The sequence below is a fragment of the Heloderma suspectum genome, chromosome 5, assembly GCF_057233095.1.
Source record: "Heloderma suspectum isolate Gila_16-S chromosome 5, 16-S_ref, whole genome shotgun sequence".
Taxonomy (NCBI): domain Eukaryota; kingdom Metazoa; phylum Chordata; class Lepidosauria; order Squamata; family Helodermatidae; genus Heloderma; species Heloderma suspectum.
The window spans coordinates 2,503,595-2,529,946 of NC_139462.1; the positions used below are offsets into that span (position 1 = coordinate 2,503,595).

Sequence of the window (26,352 nt, forward strand, 5' to 3'; positions counted from 1 at the left end):
AGAGATTTAAAATACAGTAACAGATTTAAAACAGAGCTAAAAGTCTAAAATGCCTGCGAAAATAAGGTCTTCACCCGGTGCCAGAAAGAGGGCAAGCAGGCACCAAGCAAGCCTCTCTGTGAAACTCAGTCCACAACTGGGGTGCCACAGCAGAAAAGGACCTCTTCTTGGTAGCCACCTGCCTCAGTTTCTTTGGCAAAGGCTCCCAGAGAAGGACTGCTGAAGATGATCTTTGGGTCCGGGCGGGTGCATACACCAATAAAGGCATTAGTGTAATGCTTTTATTAGGGCCATCTCAAAAGATCACAAAAAATGTGCAAGCTTTTGATATCTCCCCCTTGCCCACAAACCTGCTTTTTGGAACTTCTCGTTTGATGAAGAGAGCTACAGACCTCAAAAGTTTGCACATTTTTTAAAGTGAACTTTGAATTGGCCTAATAAAGGCATTCCATTAATAAATACAGATTTTGGAATTATTACATTTCTATCCTGCCTGTTTTCCTCTTGCAAGGAACCCAAGGCAGCTTCTATGGCCTTCCTCCTCTCCATTTTATCCTCACAACAACCCTGAAAGGCAGGTTAGGCTGAGAGCCAGTGACTGGCTGCAGATGAGCACCCCGTTGAGGAACATTTGGCACCAGCTATTGCCTCTTTCAAAGCAACCTGCCCTTCACACGGCCAAGAGGCTCTGTGCTGTATTTCTCTCCCAGGAAGAGGCATGCTAGTCCTAGCGGTTCACTAGTTTGCAATCAGATGTTGGGCGCTAGATGGAGGGGAGCAGACGGATGGACTCACCGGGCCCTCCTGTCAATGTGCACAGCCAGCGCTGCTGATCTAGGATCAGTCCAGGAAAACGCTGATCGCCTTTGTTGGAGTGGGCCTCCTTCAAAGAGTTAATGCAGATGCTTCTCTGGAGAACATAAAAAGACAAGGACGGGAGGAGGCAGCCAAACTGCTCAGCCTGTGCAGCCCTCTGCCATATGGTGCAAAGAACGAGAGGAGAAGAAAATGATCCAATTAGCACTTGAAACTGCCAGTTTCCAGACTACAAATCAGGCGAGCAACTGCCCCAGGTAAGAATCTCTCACGGAGGAAGTAGCGAGATCACACAAGCAATCTCCGCCGCACACACATGCGGGCGAAGGCTCCGAGTGCACACGCGTGCTGGGGCTCTTGCACTGACACGCTCCGGCCCCCATCCAGGCGACGTGGACTCGTGACTGAGCCCGCTAAAAGCCACGTCGCGACTGGTGCGCCCCTTGTTTCAATGTGCCTTGGCCATGGCTAGCAGTAGCTGGGCCGCGGCCAGGCCCCAGAGGCGGCGGCGCAGGCCTTGCTCGAGCTCAAAGCGCCCCGGCGGCAGGCGGGCAGCGCTTGAGAGGCCGCCGCGGCGCGGCCGCGGAAGAGCGCCGCCGCCTCCGTCTGCGGAGCGGGGCAGCCGCAGGCCCGGGGGCGGCGTCTTGCGGGCTGCCGGAGTGGGCTTCGGGCCGGCCCGTTGAGGCTGCCCCAAAGTCCCTGCCCGTTCCCCGCAGTGATGTTGCGGGGAGGGCAGGGGAGGCGAGGCCGGCTCGCGAGGCGCCCCTGGGGCGAGGCGGGCCGGGCGCGCCCCTCCTCGGCTCGCAGCCCCCCGCGCGGCCTTGTCGCCGCTCAGTCTGCTTTCGGCGGCCGCGGCGCCGGGCCTGGGGCTTGGCTGCTGCCACGGCGCGATCCCGTTTTCGGGGCCGTCCGCGAGGCGTCAGGGTTCGTTTCCGCGCATATCCCGCAGCCGCTGGCGGGCCTCGGGGGCCCTGGCTTGGCCTGGCCTGGGCTGACGAACCCTGGGCTCAGGCGCGCCTGGGGAGCCCTGGCCGGCGCACGTGAGAGGTGCCGGGGCCGACCCCTCGCTCAGCCAGAGCGCTCCCTGGGCGGCTCCTTGTTCTCCGCTGACAGGGTGGTGGGGAAGATAAACGAGGGGAGGCGCCGCCCCGCCCCGCCCATCGTGCTGGTTCAAAATGGCGCCATTTCTAGCGCGCCCCCAGGCCGCCCGTCACCTCTGCTGCTCCCCGAGGTGCTGCTCCGCAGGCTCCCCCCATCCCACGTCCAACGGGACTATCACCAGGACGCCAAACAGCCCCTTGAGCATCTTAGAAGCTGCTGCTGCTGCTGCTCTGCCTCACCCATTGCCGTTATGTGGGGAGCTGTGTGCAGTAGCAAAGGGGGGAGAAGAAGAAGCCCATGGAAAAGGTCTTCCGTGTTTACTTGTGACTCTGCTTTCCCACTCGTTATGAACCAAGCAGGCCAAATGTGGAGGCCCACGCCGTAAGCTCAGGCTAGGATGTCGCTCCCCGGCTTAGGGAATGGCCCAAGGAGGGAGCTCAGGGAGGAGCTCCATCTGTCCAGCTTCTGTTCCGTTTCCTCCTTTATGAGTCTCCCAAGCCGCCTTCCTGGGGAGGGAGCTTTGGCCACAAAGGGGCTTCTGCATGGCGCATGTGGAGGCCAGGCAAGAATCCCGGGCCCACATTGCATGCAGGCATTTAACAGGGAGGGCTCAGAGACTGGCTGTTCAGGGTGGGGAGGCAAGCCGCAGTTCCTTGCAGTGTCCAGAGCTTGCTCCTGACACAGAGGAGAGGGTCAGTCGTACTGGAAGGCGGCAGTGGTGGTGGCTGGGGTGCTGACCGGTCTGATGGCATTCTCCGCAACTCTGGTTGCTTGAGAGTGGTGATTGTGGCAGAGTAAGCTGGAGAGATCTGGAGTCGAATCTTAGGCAGAGTGAGGTGGCTGCCTCCAGCAGCAGATGCTGTGGCAAGGCACTGGGGGACAGAGTGGAGTGCACCATGCAGCATAGGCTCGCCTGCAGCCCTCGGGGGTGCTGGAGGGTACTCTCCCCTCTTCAGTGTGAGAGCAAGATGCCGTCACTGGACTGGTTGCTTTCTGCACATGGAGTGGGGAGAGGCTCCATCTTGTCCTTCACCTCAGGCAGCAGAGCTCCTTGGCCTTCCCAGCCCCATTCCCCCTTGGGCATTTCAAAGGTGACGGTGGAGGCCAAGGAAGGGCTGGCTGGCTGGCTGGCGCTGGGGAACCAGCAGCAGCCCCTCCCTCCTCTCTTGCCTGCCAGCCCCCTTTGCTTGTTTCCCTTTGCTTGAAAAGAGAAAAGGTGACTGTGAAAGAGGGAAAGCGAAGGACCAAAATGAAGGACCCGGGAGAAGCCGGCAGGTGGGAGGACGGGGCAGGAGCAGGGAATACAATTACTGGGACAGTAACAGAAGGCGACAGAGACTTGGAGATATGGAAAGAGGAAGGATAATCAAAGGAAGCTGGGGGGGGAGAGAAACACACAATTGAAGGTAGGAGAAATAAATGGAAGATCATGAATAAAAATACAAGGAGGCAGGCCAAGCAGAGCTGGTGTGGGAAATGGCACTGAATACATAATTGGATCTTGGTTCGAACAAACTCTGATAAGGCTTTGCCAGAGCCAGTTGGATGGAGCCAGCTTTAGAAAGTCCTCAAAGGGAGATGGACTCTCCCCCCACACACACACACCGTGACACCCCCACACCCTGTTCTCATTGGTGGCCTGTTATGAAGGGGAAGCCAAGAGGACCCGGGCAGATATTTTGAACTTTGCCTTCACTGAGCCTGTGCTCCATAGTAGGGTCTTTTTCATATTGCTCCTTCCTGTGTGAACAGACTCTAGTGAAAAACCTCCCATTCAAGATGGGGGTGAACAAGGAATGTCCTCCCTGCCAGTAGTGTTTGCTCTGTAATGATCACGTGGTGCTGAAATCATCAAGGGATAGAGCAGTATGTGTGGAAACCGGTACTTTATTATACAGTTCTGTCAGTAAAGTCTAATTTGGGCAACTTCTTAGCTTCTGGGCAAATGAGCTAAGGCCTGCTTACAAGGCATTAGATTTGTTTATTTAGCAGCTCAGGGTGAGCAAAGTATGTTGGCAAAGGAGCTGAGGTGCTGCAAGGAGACCTGCTTTGATTGAGCAGCTCAGGTTTTGCAATAAGTTTCTACTAAGCTTGCAGAGGAGCATTCTTACAAACTGATTTGCTTCAGGACTCTGCAATTCTGGGGTGATCATGCTTATAGATAACAGCCACCTGGGTCAGCCCTGCTTCCAGGTCTGAGGTCAGCCTCATGAAGCAGCATTCTTTGCAACCAGGGCTCCTGGGCTGTGTCTCTTGGGCTGTGCAGTGAAGCTGCTTTGGGTTGGCAAAATGGGCATAGACTGGAATGCCCCTGCCTATCTTGTTATCCCTAAGGTTAGTGGGCAGAGATTGGACAGGGCCTAGCACACAGGCAGTGCTAAAGACATGCTAAAATGGAGCAAAGGGGATGGGGGGCGGGAAGCAGTAGCTTTTTGAAACACAGAGAGCAGCTCCCCGACCCCCTTTCAAAAGGAAGACTTCAGATTCACACTTCCCACCCCCCTTCCTGGTCCTGTTGGGACACCTGAGCTTTCCTCCAGCTTCAGCTAGGAAGCCAAGGGCACGGTGATAACCTGATAGCTGAGTGCTAGCTCCAGCATTTGAATTCTTGTGGCAGAGGTTCATTTGGCATTATGGAGGGGATTATAGATTATGAATGCAAACACCAGGAAGGAGACCTGGGCCAGCATTTGAATAAAACATGCCGTGTCCACTTGCCTTTGTCTTACTGCCTGTGTTAATCCAGTTGCAGTGGCTGCTTAACTTTCAGGGAAGTTAACCTGTGTCCTTGAAGGCAGGTCAATCACTGTCTTTGTAACTTCCTCAGTCACCCAGGGAGGATGACAGGTCATAAGCACATGACAAGAGCTGTGATGGATGGGTCCAAAGGCCTCTCGTTTAGCATTCTGTTTCCCACAGTGGCCAGCCAGGTGCCCCAATGGGGACCCTGCAAGCAGGACACAAGAACAGCAGCACCTTCCCCCTCATGTTCCCAGCAACTGGTATGGAGAGGCTCGCTGCCTCTGGTACTGGAGGGAGCACAGAGCCATCAGGACTAGGAGCCACTGATAGCCTTGTCCTCCAGGAATTTGTCTAATCCCCCTTTAAAGCCTTCCAAGTTGGCAGCCATCACTACATCCTGTGGTAGCAGATTCTATAGGTTAACTATGTGAAGAAGCCCTTTTATCTGTCCTGAATCTCCCACCACTCAGCTTCATGGGGTGACCCCACTGGGTTCTGGTATTCTGAGAGAGGGAGAAAAATGTCTCCCTATCCACATTCTCCGCAGCATGCAGAATTTTATGCACATCTATTATGTCTACACTTACTTGCCCTTTTGTCTAAGAGAAAGTACCCTCATGTTGTAACCTTTCCTCATAGGGGAGTTGCTCAAGACCCTTCGCTATTTTGGTTGCCCTTTTTTGTACCCAGTTTTTACAATATCTTTTTTTTGTGGGGCGTGGGGGAAGGTGCCGTGACCAGAACTGTACAAAGTATTCTAAGAGTGGTCACACCTTAGATTTGAATAAAGGTAGTATTATATTGGCAATTTTACTTTTGATTTTTTCCCCATAATGACTCCCAATGTGGAATTTGCCTTTTTCACAGCAGCTACAAACCAGGGCATTCAAACCCACCAAGTGCGAGGAGTGACGAAGTGCCTCAGCACCAGTGACAAAGGGTCAAGGTAAAAGGAAGTTAAGCCCACACTGAGTTAAGCACCTGTGCAAGGAGAAGGTAAGTGCTATTTACTTACTTGCTTTTTAAATTTGCTCAGGTCATCATTTAAACTTATAAATCATCCCCTGAAGACAAAACAAGGGTAGAGCAATGGGAGCTAAATCCCGGAAGGACAGCCCTGGGGCACTGAAGGCTCTACTCTGAGTGGACTCCAGTGGACCACAGGTCTATGTGGAACCACAAGGAGCTCCTACATTATTGTTCTCTGCTACTCAGTTCAAAACTTTTGGAATACCTCTCAGTGCCAGTAGCCGGGGAACACAACCAGGAGGGTGCTCTTGCTCTCGTGGGCTTCCTGTGGGCTTTCCAGTTGCATCTGGTTGGCCTCTGTGTGAGCAGAATGCTGGACGAGAGGGACCCTTGGCCTGAGCCAGCTTCAGGGCTCTTCTGATCTTATGTGAACGTTTTCGTCTAGCTGTCCACCATGACATCAAGATTCCTTACCTGGGCAATAGCTCCAACCGCATCAGCATATAGGTGAAGCTGAGATATTTTTTGCTCTGACGTGCAATTTTACACTTGCTTACACTGAACTACATTTCCCATTTTGATGCCTTTTCCTCCAGTCCCTTTTTGTTTTAATCAAGCTAAATAATTTGGGGTCATCAGATCATTTATAAGTTAACAGCTTCGGTCCCAATACCAAAACCCTACTGCTTACATCCCTCCATTGAGAGAACTAGCCATGTATTCCTCCTCTCTACTTTCTGTTTTGTAACCAGTTACTGACCCATAAGAGTACCTGTCCCGTGGAATTCGTATTCCATGACTACTGAGGTTGCTTGGTTTTTGGTGAGGGACATGAAACCACTGAGCGGGGCCATCTGGGGTTTTGCTGCTGAAACACAGTTCCGCTTCTCCTTTTCATCTTGGGCCCGTGTGGTGGTGGATTTGCTGAACCAGCATCTGGCCTTGGTAATGGACTAGCTGGGAGCCGGTAAACTGAGGCTCAGTCCAGACAAGACTGAGGCTCTGTTGGCGGGTAGTTCCTCTGTCTGGAGGAGGGAAGGGCCATGGGGGAGCCCGGAGTGGCAGGCATGGCTGGGGCACTCCGGGATCCATCACTGCCCTTGCAGGTGCAGGTGGCCGCTGTGGCACAGAGTGCCTTCTGCCGGCTCCAGCAGGTAGCCCAGCTGCTGCCCAGTCTGGACGGGGGAGCCTGGTGCTGGTGCGCTAAGCCCTGGTGAGCTCTTGGTTACTCGCTGGAGTGGCTGCATGTTGGGCTGCCTTAGAAGATGATTCAGAAGCTGCAGGCAGTGCAGAATTCGTCGGCCAGGCTGTTGACTGGGACTAGGTGATGTGGACATATAGGCGTGGTTCTGGCTTGCCTGCACTGGTTGCCAGTTTGTGTCCAGGGCAGAGTCAAAGTGCTGGGTTTACAAGGCCTGTGTGGCTTGGGACCCCAGTACCTCGAGGGCCGCCTCCCCCCCGGGAGCTTACCCAGTGCCTGAGGTCGGCTTCAGAGGCCCTTGCTTGGGTGTCCCTCCAAGAGAAGCTCAGGGGGCGGCAGTTGAGGAAGAGGCCTTTTCTGTGGCAGCCCCACAGCTCCGGAACGCTCTCCCCAGGGAAGCTCACCTGGTGCCGGCACTGTCATCTTTCCAGTGCCAGGCAAACGTGCACTTATTTTCCCTGGCATTTGGACATTAGTTATTTCCCGCTTGTTCTGGGCTGCTGTTGTGATGTTCATTCTAGGCTGTGAGTGGGGGAAGATTTTGTGGATTTGTGGTTGAACACTGTTCATATCGTATTGTTTTTAGATTATGTGTTTTTGGTGTTTATTTTTATTTGTATTATTGTACTGATTATGGTTTATTTTGATTTTGGTTTATTTTTTCTACTAATGTATTTTGGTATTTGCGTGTGTGTGAAAGTTGCTTTGAGTCTGCTTTTGTGGTGGAAAGTGACACATAAATTTAGTTAATAATAACATTTGCAGTGGCTAGTGTGACCATTTCTGCTCTCGCATCTCAGTTCGGTTCCTACCTGGACCATCAGGTTGCTAATGTTTGGGGATCTTACACTACTTTCCAAAGCGTTACTGCAGCTCTTTGGCCAGGGCGCAAGTGTCAGTCCTCTGCATTAGACTGGAGTGCGCCACTCGGGCCTCCTGGAAGGGACCTGCCTGACCACGGCCAAGGAGGTCCCTTTTGCATGGGAAAGCCAGCAGGGGGCAGCAGCTGCCCACTTGATAAACTTCCATGTCGGTTGCGTGGATGGGTGGGGGCTTCAGACTAGGAACTGACCCCTGCCAAGCGGGGAGGTGAGCAGAAAAAGCACTTTGCACACCATGGTTCAGCCTAGGTATATAAGAGCATACAACGGGTTGTGCCGGATCAGGTTGAAGGCCTCTCCAGCATTCTGTTCCCACAGTGGCCAACCAGCTGCCTGTTGGAAGCCCACAAATAGGGCAGGAGCACAACGGCGGCCTCCCTCTTGTGCTCCCCAGCACTGGTGTACAGAGGCAGGTTGCTAGGCAGCAGGTAGGCAGTGTCAGTAGTTTGCTCGTAGGAGAACCCTGTGACTCCCAAACGTTTGTCCACCAGTCTCAGCAGCAGCATGGGCAGCAACTCGAGCCCCACAGTACCATGGGGGCTTTGGAGCAGTGCTGTTCCTCCAGCAGACTGCACTGCCATATGGGGATGCTTTGAGCTGTGCAGTCTCTCTGGCTGGCTTCCAGCGCTGAATGCGGGGCTGTCCTCTTATGGATCAGTAACTGGTGAAAGCACAGAAAGCAGAGAGTAGGAATAAATGGGAAATTCTCCCAATAGAGGGATGTAAATACAGGGGTTCCCCAGGGGTTTGTATTGGGACCCATGCTTTTCAACCTGCTCATAAATGATCTGGAATTAGGAGTGAGCAGTGAAGAAGCCAAGTTTCCTGATCACAGCAAACCATTTAGGGTGGTTCAAACAAAACAGGACTGTGAGGCGCTCCAAAAAGTCTACAAGCTGGAGAATGGGAACCAAATGGCAAATGCGGTTCAATGTAAGGAAGTGTAAGGTAATGCATGGTGGGGCAAAAAAAAAAATCCCAACTCCAAGTATAACCTGATGGGATTTAAGCTAGCGGTGACTGACCAGGAAAGAGATCTTGGGGTTGTGGTGGACAGCTTCATGAAGATGTCAGCCCAGTGTCTGGCTCCTGTAAAAAAGGCAAACTCCATGTTAGGCATAATTAGAAAAAGAATTGAGAATAAAAGTGCAAAGATCATTCTGCCCTTATTCAAATCTGTGGAATACTGCGTACAGTTCTGGTCAACCACACCTAAAAAAAAATGTTGTAGACCTGGAAAAAGTGCAGAAAAGGGCAACTAAAATGATCAGGGGGCTGGATCATCTCCCCTTTGAGGGAAGGTTACAACAGCTGGGATTGTTTAGCTTGGGGAAAAGGAGGGTGAGGGGAGACATGATAGAGGTGTACAGAATTATGCATGGTGTAAAGAATGTGGATAGGGAGGGAGACATTTTTCTCCCTCTCTTATAATACTAGAACCCAGTGGGGTCCTCCACTAAAGCTGATTGGTGGGAGATTCAGGACAGATAAAAGGAAGGACTTCTTCATGCACAGGAAGTAGTGATGGCCATCAGTTTGGATGGCTTTAGGTTAGACAAATTCCAGGAGGAGAAGGCTATCAATGGCTACTAGTCCTGATGGCTCTGTGCTACCTCCTGTACCAGAGGCGGTATGCCCATGTACACCAGTTGCTGGGGAACGTGGGCGGGAGGGTGCTGTTGCACTCATGCTGTGCTTGTGAGTTTCCTGTGGGCAGCTGGTTGGCCATTGTGTGAACAGAATGCTGGACGAGATGGACCCTTGGTCTGATCCAGCTTCCGGGCTCTTCTTATGTTCTTATGTCTGTGGTGGAGCCAAAAGCACACGGAAGGTTGGGAAGAATTTCCGAGGTGGCCTGAAGTTCTCAGTAAAGAAGCTAGAAAAGCCTGGGTGACTGTTGAGACCAACCTGCTTCAACATCTGCCCTTGGTCTGCTGCTCCATCTTTGCTGCGCCAAAATATATATCTCTGCTCATGGAGGTGCCGTTGAGCATTGAGAAGCAGCTCCAGAGCAAGTGTGGGGCAGAGTGTCATGCACTTTGCACGTGGAGGGCCCCAGGTTAAGACCCCAATGCGAGCAGTGCCGATTCACTGGGTTGTGATGGGGGGCAGTCTGGTGCCCCCCGCCACTTCATGCTGGCCAGCAGAGGCCATGTGAGAGCCCAGGCATGCTGATTGCTTGGTGCAGGGGCTCACTTCCCCAAATAAATGTGCAGTTCTGTACTGCGTGAGGACCCCTGGAGAGTATGCCGCTCATGAGGAGTTTAAGTTATTTCATCTTTGTCACCTGATGCACGTGGAGAGGGCGTGGTGGTTTGGTCAGGGGCTGGACCAAGAAGGCCTGGCCTGGCCTGTCAACAGTAGTTAAAGCAACAGCCCAGTTTTAATCCATTGGAGGAAATAGAACACATCCCCCCCACCTCCGTCTCCAGGTCCTTCTCTTGGGTCTCCCAAGTGGAACAAATGGCCCTGTGCCCGGGGGACACAGGAAAGAGCAGGAGGGGAATGGAGAAAATAACCGTGCTTGAATTCCGCCAAGGGAGATGGAGGAGATAGCACAGGCTCTGCTGGGCTGCCCCATTAGCTGGAGCCCAGGAGATCGCTTTGAAACTCTGGCCTATCTCTCTTGCATCAGGCCTCTCCCATGTGCTGGGCGCCTTTTTCCATGGAGCAGATATCTGTGCGAGATAAGAGTGGGTGAAGGGAGAAACACTCCGTGCGGAATTAGCTGGAGAACGACCTCTAATGAGGGGGCCCTGCCAGGGCTTGATCCTGCGCGTGCTCGCTAGGGCTGAGGCTGGCCTGGCTGCCTGCTGGGGCTGCTCCTGTGACCTTGCTGGCGGGCAGCCGCTGTAGCAGCGGGCAGAGCTTGGAAGGGCCAAGGCCCTGAGCCGAAGGATCCCATTATTCTCATCTGCAGAGGTGCGGCTGTTCTTTTGGCAGGCACAGGCAGGCCAAGGGGCAGTCCCCTCCCCTCCATGGTGTAATTTGGAGGACGGCGCCTATTGGTGGTGGGTTGACTGTGCCAACGGGGGCCTGAGGCCTGTACTTGTAGTCCCATGGGGACAAATCCCCTTGAAAGCTTGCTCAAGGAGCAAGAGGGGAGAAAGTAGGCGGGCACAGGCAGGGCCACACACAGCCCCCTCTTCTGCCCTCTCCACAGGCCTAGACAAGAGGGGAGGTGTTGGTGATGGCGGTGGCAACGTTGCCAAGGGCAACCATGCGCTGCCCTTTCCTCTAGGGGTAGACAGGCATCCTGGGCAAATATGGCATTGGGGCATCGGAATCGGCATTGTGCTGGCTCAGACCAGTGGTCCAGGTGTCAAGGGCTCCTTGGAGGCCTCTCTCAGTCTAATCCAGTAGCCAAGTCCAGACACAGACAAAGGGATTCCTTTCAAAGCTTTATTCTTCTTTTACAACTTAACAACTCTACAGGTAGCAACTAGATCTGAGCAGCAGAGTACCTACGCCCTAAGTTGAAATAGTTGGTCCCCGTTTGAAAGGGAATTACTGGCAGACCCCTGAACTTAAGGACTAGGGAGAGTCCCTCCCCTTTCCCCTTAGATCCTTGGGGCGCAGCCGTTGTTTGCGCGCCAACCGGGCACTGTGCCTCCTTTCCGCGCCCTCCATCTGGTGCCGCTCTCTGCGTCTGCGTCGCGCATCCACCAAGTCTGCTATCTCTGCTTGGTCACTCCCTGGACTGCTTTCTAATCTAGGAATGCTGGTGGGAGGAATCTCCATCAGCTGTGGGCCCTGGGAAAGAGGAGCGCGCTCCTCTCCCAGGAGCGACTGCTCTTCTTCAGAATCAGAACTACTCTGGGATTCTATGGGCTCAGTGTCCACCCTGACATCAGGTAACCCAGGACTGTCTCCTCTGGCCAGCAGCAGTGGTTCTCCAAGATGGTCTTGGGGGGTAGGGGGGGCTCTTCCCCGTGACCTGCTGCCTGAGAGCCTCTTTGCTGGAGACGCTGCTGGGGACTGTACCCGCGGGGGCTCTGCAGCCCTTGCCCCTGGGATCCCTAGGGCATGATGCCTCAGGGGAGAGGTGGGTTGCCCGATCCTGTGCAATGTGCCATTCACGGGGATCTGCTCTGTCTCTCCAAGGGCTGCCAAGAGACACCGCTGGCACTTGCGAGGCCTCCTGGCACAGAAGCACGGGGGGGAGGGGCGCAAGGCAGGCGACAGTGCCGCACAAGCGCCCCTTTGGGCAGGTGGCAGAGAGGGCAGCCGTGGCTCAGGGTTGCAGTAGGGATGATTTAACGCAGGGATGGGGAGCGTGTGGCCCCCAGATGTTGCTGGGCTACAACTCCCATCATCCCTCACCATTGGCTATGCTGGATGGGGCTGATGGAAATTGCAGTCCAACGTGTTCCTCACCCCTGATTCAACGGATCCGCAGTTGATCAGCACAAAATTCAGAAAGTTCATAACCATCTCCTGGCTCTGTGCGCCTCTCCAGTAGCACATCCATCCTTCCATCCATACACACACACACACTTATTTATTTATTTATTTATTTTATTACATTACTTCTATACCACTTAATGTATTAAAATCCCTAGGCAGTTTACATTAAAATACAACATAACAATATAAAAATAAAGTAAAAATAGCAAATAAGTAAAAACAGTTAAGAACATTTAAAAACATGACATCATATATGACAATGGGACCAATTCCCTGGGGAGGTGGTGGGCTCTCCCACGCTGGAGGCGTTCAAGACGAGGCTGGACAGCCATCTGTCGGGGATGCTGTGACTTGGATTCCTGCATTGAGCAGGGGGTTGGACTCGATGGCCTTGTAGGCCCCTTCCAACCCTACTATTCTATGATTCTATGATTCATCATAGCAATGAAACAGGGTGGCAACAGAGTCACCCACAGGTCAGGGAAGGCCTGTGTGAAGAGGCGTGTTTTCAAGAGGCATTTAAAACTTGCCACCGGTCGTGCCTCTCAGATTGGATGCGGGAGAGTGTACCAAACGGCTGGGGTGCCATTGCCACCACCTTTCTTGTGAGAGCAACAGGATGGCTAACAGCACAGCCCCAAACATGTCTACTCTGGAGTACGTCCCACTGAGTTCAGTGAGGCTTACTCCCTGGTAAGTGATACAAGAAGCACTGGGCCGGATCAGACCAAAGAAGGCCCATCTGGTCTAGTCCCCTGTTTCCCACGGTGGCTAACCAGATGCCACAATGGGAAGGCAGGAGGAACGCAGGAGGCCCATCCTGATGGTGTCCCCCAGAAACTGCTGATGAGAGCCACACTGCTGTGATACTGGAGGGACGGCCCAGTGGAGGGACCGTTGTAATTAGCCATTGATAGCCTCGTCCTGTGGGTATGGGATTGTACCCTTAAGGAGGCCAAGACCTTAAAAATCCACAATAACGGATTCTTTGCCACAATGCCAAAGGTGAAATGCCTTTCCACATTGAGTTCATGGATCGGGACCAAGGGCCACCCCAAGCTCCCCGTTTCTCTCCTATACATGCATGGAAAGGAGGGGGAAATACGATTCTTTTACCACTCCTTTTAAACACTCCAGTTAAGGTATAACAAAGGTGGTCAAGGCTATCAACAGGTAACTAACCCAATGAAGTGACCTTGGTTATGTGTCTACCCTGAAAACATCTAACTTGTTTGGGAATGCCAATAAAAGTTGTGCTTTTGTGGATCAGTGTCCCTATTCACAGATTGTCACATGCAACAGCATGGCTTTAAAATGCTATGTATGCCAACACATAACTGGCAGGATACAAAAATGTGTGGATTTCCACAACCCTGAGATGAGACGGTCGCCGTGGCTGCTGTGTGTGGGCCAATCCAATCCATCGGTGTTCCCCTCCATGCTTCTCCTTGTCTCTTTACTCCATTCTTCCTGGCACAAGAAAAGCAGGAAAGACGCTTTCCACCTGGGGCATCATTTGAAAGAAATGGCTGTGGGTGGACATGTTGTGAGCAAGTTGCACTCTGAAGGAACCAACAAGTGGTGTAGTGGTGAGAGTGTTGGACTGGGAGCTGGGAGGTCCAGATTCTAGTCCCCACTCGGCCATGGAAGCTCACTGGGTGGCTTTGGGCCCATCACAGACTCTCAGCCTTGCCTACCGCACAGGGTGGTTGTTGTTGTGAGGATAAAATGGAGAGGAGGAGGATTATGTAAGCCACTTTGGGTTTCTTGCAAGAGGAAAAAAGGCGGGATATAAATGCAATAAATGAAATAAACAAGGTCAGTGCATGGCTTCCCTGATGCAAGGAATGCCCTTCTGCATCCCTCACAATGTGGGGCAAAACACTTTGGTTGCTCCGGTGGGCCCAGCTCCTGGAGTGCACCGTTGCTTTCTTTGCATCTCCCAAGGCCCCTTGGTTTTGGCTTGTGCTGCCAGGCAGGCGGGCTCTGAAAACCGGGAACAAAAATCACCTCCAAATATAGAACAATATCTGAAGCACTTAAGATAAAAATACACAGAACTGAAATAAAAATGCACAGGTAAATACCTGTTTAACCACCACAATTACTGTTTGTTACTGTTTAGTGGTTATTTAGTGCAAAAGTACAGAATGTAGCAATGATGTAGTTGGATCCTGCCCAGAGGGCTTAAAATCTCCATGAAATGTTTTGCAGGGCCCAAAACAATTGTTTTAAGTGTTTTTTAAAGATGCAGCTGAGCTGATAATGTTTTTTCTCAAACTTCTAATGCTCATTCCCCTTTTTGGAATGATTTCTAACTTATGTCCCCCTCCCCACCCCATTTCTCTTCCACAGATGAGCAGGCAGTGAGTGAGGCAGCCAACTGAGGCATGTGAGAACCTGTGAGCTGGGGCGCTAACCCAGCCACTGGGATTGGAAGAGGAAGATGAGAGGACATCTGTGCCCCCACCGTCATGCCCGCCCCGCCCGCCCCGCCCCCATTACAGCCAAGCAGCAGCTTTTCCCGCACCAGGTTGGGGGCATGGGGCAAGTCGGGAGCATTCAGTTTCCCACCACTATCTGGGGTTCACAAGGTGCGGAAGGCTCCTCCTCCTGCTCAAGGATCCCCCGCATCCAAGAAGGCCTTTCCACTAGGCCCAGAGAGAAAGTGTTTAGCTTGGAGGTACCTGCCTACCCACCACTGTGCAAACACGGGAGTTGCAAAGGAACAATACGTGTGAACAATGGAGAAGAAGTCTGCTGCCAGAACTTGGCTGGTTTTGCTGGGGCGGTGCATTGTCCTGCTAAAGGGGCAAGCCCTTGTTTGAAACTGGCCAGTGGTCCATATAGCCAGATAAAGCAGCAGCACGTTCATTCATTCATTCATTCATTTTTCACTCACTCACATTTCTGATCTGCCCAATAACTAATATTCTCTGGGTGGAATACAAAGAGTTAAAAGACTAAAATTCCATAGAACAGTTGAAAATATAAAATGGAATACAAATATTTAAAAGAATAAAAAGTGGCTCTCGTTAGTAGAACGGCCCTTTGAAGATCCCTGGGAGGAAATGGCTGCCTTTGATCTGCTGCAGGGCTGGGAGAAGCTGCACTCGCCCAAACCCAGAGCTCGGAACCTCCCCGCCAGAGGCTTTACACAGGACTGGACGGAAGCCTCGGGGAGCTGCTCCTGGCCTGAGTGCCAGCCCTGGGAGCTGGACTGTGGTGACACCCCCCCTGCCGCCAGCTTTGCTGCCTCCCCCCTTCTCTTGTTCCACAGACCGCCTGCAGCTGTCTACGTGCCTCTGGGCTGGAGGAGCTCCTTCCATGGCAGGCTGCATGGCACAAGAGTGAGAACCTGGTTCAAATGCCCACGCAGCTGGGATGCTCCTTGGGCGCCCCTGGGTACATGGCCTTGCAATGGGTAAAATGCCACTAGCTGGAATTCCTTAAAGGGCAGCTGGGAGGCAAAAGGCTCCACTCCACTGGATAGGTGGTACCTTCTTCCCTTCCCAGTTTCAATCGCTAGAAGTCCTTCATGTTCTTTGGAGACCAGCCGCCACTCACTGGATGGGCAACTGGGCAGGATAATGCTGTGGGTGTGGACAAAGTCGACAGGGAAGAACATGCTAAGTCACCTCAAGAGCGTTTCCAAATGGCGAGGGGGAGGAACTGCTGTTGTCATTCAGCAGTTCCTCCCCCTCTGGACAGCCATCTGTCAGGGATGCTCTGACTTGGATTCCTGCATTGAGCAGGGGGTTGGACTCGATGGCCTTGCAGGCCCCTTCCAACCCTACTGTTTTTTGATTCTATGATTCTTAGCTAGCTGGGGTGCCGCACTGGAAGCACTCTGCCAGTTCCCCATGGGGGTGAGGGAACAGCCTCATTGTAGGGGGGCCGCTGTGTCTCAAGGGGATCAGCCACTGGATGGTTTTAAAAAAAGTGGGGAGGGGGAAGATTATGTCTGTGCTCCAGCGAATCCAGAATGCACTAAAAGCAAAACAAAAAGATTTACAAAAGAGGCAGAGGTTTGCTACTGAGGATGGGATGGTGTTCTCATGAGTGTTTGCAAGCGCAGTGTGCTTGGGTTCTACTGCAGGGAGCCTGCACACTCTCTAAGTGTCACTTTAAAAATCCCAGCTGCAATGGATCCACTGAAAGAGGGAAGAACCACCTTCTTTCTGCAACTTGACTTAGAAGTTTGAGTGCTGGCAAATCATGATGCCCTGTACAACTTGCTGAAAGTGTGTGTTGCAGGGCAAAATCACTTGCTCACAGGTTTAAAAAAGGAAAGGCAAAAGAGGAGAGTATGCCCAAACCATGCCATCGGTACATGCCAGCAACCTGTACTGATAGCCCTGAGAAAAAGGTGTTGCCCATTCTTAATTGGTTTATTGGGTAGCCCGCAAACTCTTATTAGCATTAAAAAGGGGACTGCATAAATCCATGGAAGTGAGGAGAGGCCTGTCCGCACTAGTAGCCAGGAAGGCTAATGGAATCCCCTGCAGCTTATTGGCAGCTCCGTTATGCTCTTCCTGGTGGCTCACAGGTTCATCAGCTTGTGCTCCTGTCATTGTTTGTCATTCTGTGGATTTGAAGATCTGTCCCTCTTTGATGGCAATTTCAGACACCTCGCCAGAGGCAGGGACAGGCATCAGGTGAGAGAAGAGGGCAGGCAGATCCCACCTGAGATGGGCCCCCCTCCCCCAGCTCACACTGCCTGGCAGTCAACATTCTGGCAGCATCAGAGGAATGGCTTCTCCCCATGAGACCATCAAGGCAGGCTCAGCTCTCAAGGCAGGAAATGTGTGCCTGGCCCCTGGAGCACAGGCAGGGATCCCCCTTGTCCCTGCTGTCCGGGCAGGTGATTCAGAGTCACTTCCAAGGAGGCAAGGTGAGAGGCCTGGGGCAGGACTACACCCATAAGGATCCGCGCCTTGTTATTAGCTGATTTGGATACAGGCAGCCCAGGGCCTGCAGCCGCCGCTGCAGCCTTGCTGGTCATGGGGCAAGGAGCAGCAGTGCTCACTGCAAAGGGCAGTGTTCGAATCACAATTCGAAAGATGGAGAGGAGCATTGGGGCACTTTGTCTGAAAGTGGCCCCCTCAGCAATGTGCCAGGACTGCAGCTTGCAGTAAGCTGGGGACTTGGAGGATGCCATGTGGTGATACAGCTGGGCCCTGCGTGACACCAGCCAGCTCTGGCCAAAAGGTGGCACTATGGGGTGACCAGCCGAACCGACCAGGATGTCTCTTAACAGCCATAGGCCCGAGCAGGTCGCACAGCACTGCATGATGCCAGCTTGGCCTTCTCCTTGGTGGTATGTAAAACCAAGCAGTCAGCAACTCTCACAAGCGCTCTCTGGTGAGGGGTGGGCTGGCTGGGTCTGCTGTACCTCAGATGACCAGAGAAAGGTGGGAGCCAGTGTGGGAAAGTGCATGTGTGGCCGGGGGCGGGAGACTTTGGCTGCCACATGTCTGTGCCTGTTACTCCCCCACATTTCCTTGCTGTGACGCAGCCTGAGCGCCAAGTGGTGGCAGCTGCTGGGAGCAGAGCGTGCCTGGGGAAGGGGGTGAGGCAAAAGTGCAGCCTTCCTCAACATGTTGGCCTCCAGGTGTGTTGGACAGACCAACAGTTGGGAATGATGGGCGTTGCAGTCCAACGTACCTGGAGGCCACCAAGTTGCAGAAAGCTGCAGTGGTAAGGTGGTAAACGGGCGACTATTCCCTTGTCCCCATGGCCCCACCACTCCAGCGTGGGATAGGATCGTTGTTGGTCTTGCCTGCCCCCCCTGCCTCCAGCACTGGATCCTGGATTTATTTCTCCAAGGGGTTTCTCTTCCCCAGGAACTATCCAGTGTTGGTTCAAAGGCTCTTGTTTCCCTTTGGCACTGGGACCTTGTTTTTAGCTTGTTCTAATGTATTAATGTTTTAATGGTGTGTAATGCCTTTGAAATATAAATCAGAATAAATAAATAGATGCGGGGGGGGTGTCCTTCAGCGCTTTGGATTGAGGGCGCTTCCTGATGAGGCATTTATGGCACTATCGCCCTGCTGCAGTCAGAGATGTTTTTGAGGGGTTCGGATACTCATGGCTTTCCTGTGTTTTCTCACCACAGAAAATCCATTCAGGAGAAAAAGATGGAGCAGCTGCACCAGGTCTTCTGATGGCTTGTGCCAGGAGCCCTCAGTCCAGAAGCACCCCAAAGGTTGGTCTTCACAGAGCTGATGAAATCCACTGGTATTTCACAGTTTCCTTTTTGCTTGCAGTAGTGAAATATATAGAATATTGGTATTTAGATTTTGGTCACGAATGGTGGAAAACTCTTTTTCATTTTTAGATGTTTTAAACAAAACTTATCTTGGCTATTGCTTTGAAATGGCAGGTCATTTTTCTGCAGCAGGGTACTTTGAAGTCCTGGCCTGGATGTCTCAGAAAGGAAGGGAATGCACAGCAAGCAAATGCTGGCTCCCTCCTCAAGTGGCTTTCGTGTGCCTCTTTGCCCAGGTTACCTGCAGGAGGATGAATGAAGTGGGGGGCACATAAACCAGGAAAGGAGGGATCACAAAGGGCCCTTGTACTGTACAGCAGCTGAGAAGTGGGGCATAAGGCCAAGGGGATGGGGTGTCCGGGGCATGTGATGAATTCCACATGTCAGTTTGAAACTATTTGCTTAATCTTTGTCTTCGGGCATCCAGCAGCAGCTGTCCTTTCCTCCTTTGGACTAGGTCCCTGAATGAAAGCAACTGAGTGACTGCAAGCAAAATCAGCCCCCCACCCCCACCCAATTGCAGCAGCTCTCTTTGGACACCCCCAAGAGGCTGGCGTGAAATTTGGTGCCCGGCTGTGTGGCTGAGCCTGGCCAGCTGGTCCCTGTCAAAGCCCGTTTAGGGCACTAGGAGAATGCCCCCGTTTTGCCTCCCTTCCTCAGAACACTGGCCCCTTTCTTTTGGTATGTGTGTGGGGGTCCCCTGCAAGCATCATGCTTCTCCCCCGCCCTGCTTCCCCCACTGGGGCCTCTTTGACTGACAGGTCAACTGCCTGATGCCATGATAACCGACCCGCAACTGCCTGGCCAATTATCAGGCAAGCCTGCGTACCAGTTGGGCCCTGCAGGGCATGCATGACAGCCCTCCTGGCAGGCCCCAACTGGGTGGGTGGGTGGGGGATTCACCTCTGTTAAGCTTTTTCTGGCCAACTAATTGACTGATGTAATTAAAACAAAAGGTGGAGGAGAGGGGGGTGAAGGCTCAGTTACAATCCTAGTGTGAGGAAGGAGGAGGCCAGAGTTCGTGACTGTCCCTGCCAAGGGGAGGCCGAGGTCTGCTGCCTCCTCACCCTGCCTGGTCTTCCTATGGTCCCTGTGGGTAGCTGTCTCTGGTGGGGCAGGAGCATGGATCCGCAGGGCTGTGAGGAGGCCAGTGGCTCCAGTGCTTCCTCTCCTCCTGAAGGTCCTTGGCCAACCTGGTCCTGTTCCACTTGGGTGGAGGAGACTTGGTTGGCAGGCATCCCCTGACACTCATGGCTAGTGAAGGCTCCACGTTTGAATCCTTTGGTGCATTCTGCATTCTGCCTTTTGCCTCAATCAGAATCCACATTCCACTTCACGCATTCCAAGGGAACAGCAAGAGGTCCTTCGGTCAGCTAGGAAGGCTGTCCCAGACCCAAGTGGTTCAGGGGCCCTAGAAACAACGAAGGAGATGGCCCTGCAATGCCTGTGCGACAGCAGCAGTGAGCCCGGGGCAACAGCAGGGAAGTTCTGGAAGAGGCATTCTGGTGCAGGACGCTGGCAGTCACACCAAGGCTAAGGGGGACAGCTGCGGGGGGAGGGGGGTAAGAACCGCTGCGCCCCCCCAGCACGTGTCACCTTAGGCAGCTTCTTCACTCTGCCTAATGGCAGGGCCAGCCCCCTTCAACAGGCTTGCTCTCCCGCATGGAGGCTGCTTGCCACCTCTTCTTTTTTAAAGTCTTGTGTTTTATGTGTTTTATTCACTCACACATTTATCCTTCTCCCCATTTGTCCCTGAAAAGAAACCTTGGACTATTAAAAGAATAGTTGCAGAGTTGCTCCAGGGATGGGGTGAGGAGGAGGAGGAGAGGTGTCTCTGTGCTGTCACAAGTGCTGGCGCAGGGGCACTACCCAAGCCCTTGGCTCCAGAGTGCATCTGGAGGGAGAAGGGAGGACTTGTACTCTGTGTGTGTGCGCGCGCGTGTACTTTTAAACTGGTGTGTGTGTCTCGGGCTAGCTAAGGACATGCATTGCTAGCAGCAGAGGGTGCTGTTGCCCTTTCCACTGGAATGCTGGTGGCTGGGACAGTCAGGCAGAGCTCACCTGCAGGGAGGAGGAGGGGAAGGGAGATGGAGAACACACTGAAAAATACCGAAGCTGGTCGGGTTGGTGAATTTCAGCAGAAACAGATCCCGAGTTCAGCTGTATTCCATGCCCACCCAGGCCACAGGTGCCTTTCTGGAGCCCACAAATGGGGGACTCCCCCTTCTGCTACTGCTGAGGGAGCAGCCAAGCAGCTGCGCACACCTCCCCGTCCAAGGGGCAGGGCCAGTCTTCCTGTTTCTTAGGGAGGAGCGGAGCCCCAATAGAGCAACGCCTCCCTCGCCCAAGGTCATTCACAGAGAGGGGCGATGACACTTCAGCATTCCTCACTCTAGGCAGGGCTGGATTTCTGCTGCTTGACCAGTGCCCAGGTTGTATGTGCATCTTGGGCCGGCCTGTCTTTACATCTGCCTCCATGGTGTCTCACCTTCCAGCAATCTGTTCTGGCCCTGCTGGGTCTCGAGTGGAGTGAGCGGTGCTGGGACAGAGCCAAAGTGCTCCGCTGCAGCTCATCTAGCTCTTCCAGGTGCAGGCCAGCAGAATGTGGCCTTTCATATTCCTGGGCTGCACTGTGTTGGTTAAGTGCTCAATTAACACTGGGTTCCTGTGCTGAGTGTGGCTCATGAGCAGCCTTCCCCAACCTCGTGACCTCTGTATATGTTGGACTACAACTCCCAGCATCCCCAGCCAGCCATGCTGGCTGGGGATACTGTGGGTTGTAGTCCAAGACATCTGGCTGGGGATGCTGGAAGTTGTAGTCCAGCTGTGGAGGTTTGAGGCCAGCTGCTCAAACCTCCACAGCTGACAAAGGTCAGGCTTAGAGGCCTGGAGTTTTCTGCTGGGAGTGTGTAACCCTGAGAGGAGTAGTTTCATGTCTTCAGGCTGAAGCAGTACTTTTGGTTTTGGGGGAGGAGGGTATATAAAGAGAGGGAGAGAGCCAGTAAGAGCAGAGACAGCCAGAGCCTGAAGTGAGTGCAGAGTCTGAAAAATGAGCAGGAAGAAGCAGCCTAGAAAAGTCTAAGGACAGCCAGGATTAAAGAACTCACGTTCTGCAACTTTTATTTTCTTTTAATGCCTTTTGTATCACTCGTAAATACCTCTAACTGTAATTTGTTTGCTTTAAGTCTACTAGTAAACTGTTGTGGCTAAACACTGTGTCTAGAGTGTCAGGCACCCGACGTCTACAGCCTGAACCCCACGTTAATGGAAAGGGGAAGGTAAAAGAAGGTGGGGCTTTTAAGGAGATGAGAGGTCCATAAGGAGTTTCTCAGGGGGAGCCCTGACACCAACGCATCTGGAAGGCACCATGTTGCAGAAGATGGCTCCTAAGACTTCCCTCATATTGCAGTCCAGTTTAGTATATTGCAAGCAAGCTTTAGGGTGGCTTGTTTCGTAGGCTTGGACTGTGGCTGCACTGGACTGGTAGGGTGTTTCCAGGTGAGGTGCTGTGCCGCAGTTGCCCTGCCTCAAACAAGGAATTTTATAGGGGGGTCCGAATGACGATGTCCTCCATTTGCAACCTCCCACATTTTCCCACTGCCTTTGCCATCTTTTTTCTTACCAGAAAGAAACCTGTTAAGGACGGAAAGACGGAACGGGTGCAGAATGCCCTTGGACTGCTAGTGCCAGGAGCCCTTCGTCTGGAAGCATCTGTAATCTAATTGGCCACTGTGGTGCTCAGGCTGAGATGTACCTTTGTGTCCTTTATCCTGTGGAGCTGCTGAGCTGCGCTTGGCAGTGGGACAAGGCAGCCCCCGACTCCCCCCCCCCCCCAAGGAAGCAGATGGCTAGAGGAGACGGGAGGGCCGGTAGAAGGGCCACATGGTGCTAAGCACCTTCTGGGGGAGGGTTCAGCTTTGACATGCATGGTACTTCAGGAATGACACATCTTTCTGAGTTTAGTGGCTCCTCTTGTTTGGAAAGTATGCACTTGGCTTCTAACCCACTTGGGATTGCCAACTTTCTCATTGTCTTCTGCTTCTGTGCCTTAACAGTATGAGCTGCAGACAGTAGTCAGTAATCACACTCTTTTCCATGCCTTTATCCCACCTGCTAAATAATGTCATGTATATAATGTGTCTGTTAAGGATATGGCTCTTCACAGCTGTAATTTCCCAGCATTTTGGTGAACATGGAAAGCCCTTAATGAAACACATTAAACTGAAGGGGTTTTCATTAATTGAATTTGATTACACTTCGACAAGGCAATGCCTATAACTCTCTGATCTGGCAAACTCAAAATTGAAAATGAGAAACTCAGTAGAGAAATATAGAAAAAAGGAAGGAAGAAATATAATAATTATTAAGAAAACAAGGCATTAATTCATTTAGAGTAATTCATTTTCTACTTTAGAGCAGGTGCAGGGCCTCCAGTTGGGATCAGGGCCCTAGCATGGCGTGTCAGGGGGCTTTAACCCTCCCCCCACTGTGAGCCCAATCCAGATCAGGGGGTGCGCCTGCAATTTCTATTTGCAAAAGAGTGATTGATTTGCTTTATGGGGGGCCTGATCCAGTTTGGACCCACAGCAGGGAGGGAAAAGGTCCTACCTCGCACACTAGGGTCCTGGATTGGGACCCCTGTCCCTACTTTAGGGTAAAAATGAAAAAAAAAAAATCTGTAGCTGCTAGGTATGTCTTTAAAGTAATGTCTGTTTTGCCCCTCATGCACCATTTAGAATGGTAAAAAATTACAAAGAGGCATATAACATACATTTTTAAAACACATATTTATTCCAACAGAAAGAAATATTGTGATGCGTGTATTTTAATACCAACTGCTGATAATTATTTCAGGGAATTTGTCACTATATAAATGTCCAGAATATCACAAAATCCCAGTGGCATACATCTCTGATAGGCTTCTAAACATGTAAATTATGAATAGCTTATTTATTGACATACCTTCAGGGCCAAAAGGAAGATTTTTCTTCGTTGAGGCCTGCAAATTTGGGGGTCTTTCTTTTGGGGGCTGTAAGTTTAGCAGCAGAAATGGCTCCTTGCAAGTGCACAGAAAATATCAGCATGAGCTAAGGAGCTCTTGAGACCTGCAGCTCTAAAGAGAACATGTCTCATAGAATCATAGAATAGTAGGGTTGTAAGGGGCCTACAAGGCCATCGAGTCCAACCCCCTGCTCAATGCAGGAATCCAGGTCAGAGCATCCCTGACAGATGGAATCTGGCTTCCTGTCACTTGAGCCCATTATTCTGTGTCCTGCATGCGGATGATCGAGAAGAAATCCTGGCCTCTTTAAAACTAATGGAAGATAATTTTTGAATTAATATCCAAACAGCCTGTAGAACCTTGAAAGAAAGGTTACAGACACTTGCTTTTTGCCACCCTAGCTCACTCCAGACAGTACTTTCAAAAAACATAGCCACTGAGCTCACTTTGGCACCTCACTCAGCTCAGTGGCCCCCCCCCCTCAGCTTGGCACCTTGGGTGACTGCTCAGTTCACCCACCCCTAAGGCCAGCCTTGGGCTTGAGCCCCAGTGCCTGCCTTTTTTTGAGAGAGTTAACCCCTGGATGAGTGAGATTGGGCAGTGGTCCTGAGGAGGAGGAAAACGACAACCCTTTCAGGAAGGCCAAAGTGCTTTTCACATTAAAGGCAGCTAAAAATGCCTCATTTTCCTGGTACCCCCAGGCTCATGTGGCTGTTTGGAGGAGGACAGGACGCCGTCTAATCCTGCTGGCAGGTGCTCCTCAAGGGCACTGGGTGTGTGGAGCAGAGAGGAGGTGTCCTTGTCTGGGGGAGAGATGCAGCTGCTGTGAAGATGATCCTGTGTGGGATTTGCCCAAATTGGCTCCAGCCAGCCAGAAGCTCTCTGCTGGCATGTGTAGTGGGTGTCCATCAGAGCAGGGCCTTGGAGTTCAGTGGAAACAGCCAGGATGAAAGGCGGGACTCACTCCTGCAAGGCCCGGTGGTCAGGCCAGGAATACATTTCTGAAGACCTGTGTGGTGTGTTGTAAGAAAGCGTCATGCACCTTTTGCTGAGTGGCAACAGGGATGGGGTGGGGGCTGTTGCAGGGCACTTCCTGATCTAGAGCGGCTATTTCTGACGGATGTCTAGAGAGGGACCTAGCAGGAGGCCTCCTCTTGGGGGCTATTTCATTCCTCCCCCCCGCTGCCTATATACACCTCCCCATGGCTTGGACCTTGCAGGAGACAAAACTTAACTGCATCCATTGCATTCTATTTGCATTTGTGCTTGGCAGGGGGTTTGAAGTGGAACCCACCTGCCAAATTGTTTAACCTTTCACTACCCACTTGTAAACTGACTCCATCCTTTGAGCCCTGCTTTCCCCATTTACAAGAGGGTATCACAACAGTAGTTAATCATGCTTGATAGGGATGCTATGAGAATAGGGTTGGAGCCCTCAGAGCATGGAAACAAGTCTGGTAGAGTTCAGTGGGACCGGCTGTTTTCTGAACCAACAAGCATAGAATGGGGCTGCTAGGGTCATAACCAGGGCTATCCTGAGATGTTTTGCTGCCGCCTATGAACTTGCTCACCAGGAGGAGGTTGCCCACCCCCTCATGCATTCCGACTGAAATCTCTTCCACAGGGTTAGATCATGCATAATTTTGTACACCTCTATCATGTGTCCCCATACTTGCCTCTTTTCTAAGATAACCAGTCCCAGATGTTGTATCTTTTCCACATAGGGGAGTTGCTCCATCCCCTTGATCATGTTAGTTGCCCTTTTCTGCACTTTTTTTCAACTCTACTATAAATAAATAAATAGATAGATGCAGTGACCAGAACGGTACCCAGTATTCTAAGTATAGTCACACCATTGATTTGTATGAGGGGAGTATGATCTTGGCAGTTTTGTTTTTGATTCCTTTCCTAATTAGGCCTAACATGGAATTTGCCCTTTTCACAGCAGCCACACGCTGGGTCGACATTTTCATCGAGCTGTCCGCCATAGCCCCAGGATCTCAGATCCCATCAGCTTATACTTGAAGTTGGGATTTTTTGCCCCAATGTACATCATTTAACACTTGCTTGCAGTGCATGCATTTGCCATTTGGATGCCCATTCTCCCAGTTTGGAGAGATGTTTTTGGAGCTCCTCACAATCGTGTTTTGTTTTAACCAGCCTAAATAATTTGGTGTTGTCAGCAAACCTGGCCTCTATACTGCTTACTCCTAACTCCAGATCATTTATGAATAAGTGGAAAAACACTGGCCCTAGTATGGATCCCTGGTATTCTGTAGGTGGAAGATGGATGCTGTCTGCCCTCTTGCACCTATAGGAGGACCTTGGTGTGATACAGCACAGTTCTCCTTACGTTCTTAGGGGTAGAGGAGCCCCTGTTTTGCATGCAGAATGTCTCAGCTTCGATCCCTGACATGACCCCCCGATGTAGGACTTGGAAAAGAATCCTGCCTGCAAACCCTGGAGAGCTGCTGCTGCTGGTCAGTGTTGGCAATACTGGGCTAGATGGAACAGGGCGGGGGGGATGACGACGACTTGGTATAAGTCAGCTTTCATGTTCCTATCTATGGCGCTCAGGGCTTCGCCTGTACTTTAGGATTTCTCTTAAGTAAGGGCTATTTTGTCAATTTTATATTCTGTTTTCATAGATTCATAGAATAATAGGGTTAGAAGGGGCCTATAAGACCATCAAGTCCCACCCCCTGCTCAATGCAGGAATTCAAGTCAAAGCATCCCTGACAGAAGGCTGTCCAGCTTCATCTTGAATGCCTCCAGTGTGGGAGAGCCCACCACCTCCCTAGGGAATTGGTTCCATTGTCGTATTGCTCTAACAGTCACGAGGTTTTTCCTGTGGTTGAGCTAGAATCTGGCTTCCTGTCACTTGAGCCCATGATTCTGTGTCCTGCACTCTGGGATGATCGAGATCTTGGCCTTCCTCTCTGTCACAACCTTTCAAGTCCTT

At 51.9% G+C, this 26,352-nt stretch overlaps 1 long non-coding RNA gene across 1 annotated transcript; it reads left to right on the forward strand.

Annotated features, from left to right (window-relative positions):
• Positions 1-745: 745 nt before the first annotated feature.
• Positions 746-23,043, forward strand: LOC146343507 (uncharacterized). Its single transcript, XR_014792553.1, has 5 exons — positions 746-1,073; positions 5,527-5,655; positions 14,473-15,467; positions 18,236-18,325; positions 22,014-23,043. It is a non-coding gene; the product is annotated as an uncharacterized LOC146343507 (long non-coding RNA).
• Positions 23,044-26,352: the final 3,309 nt, after the last annotated feature.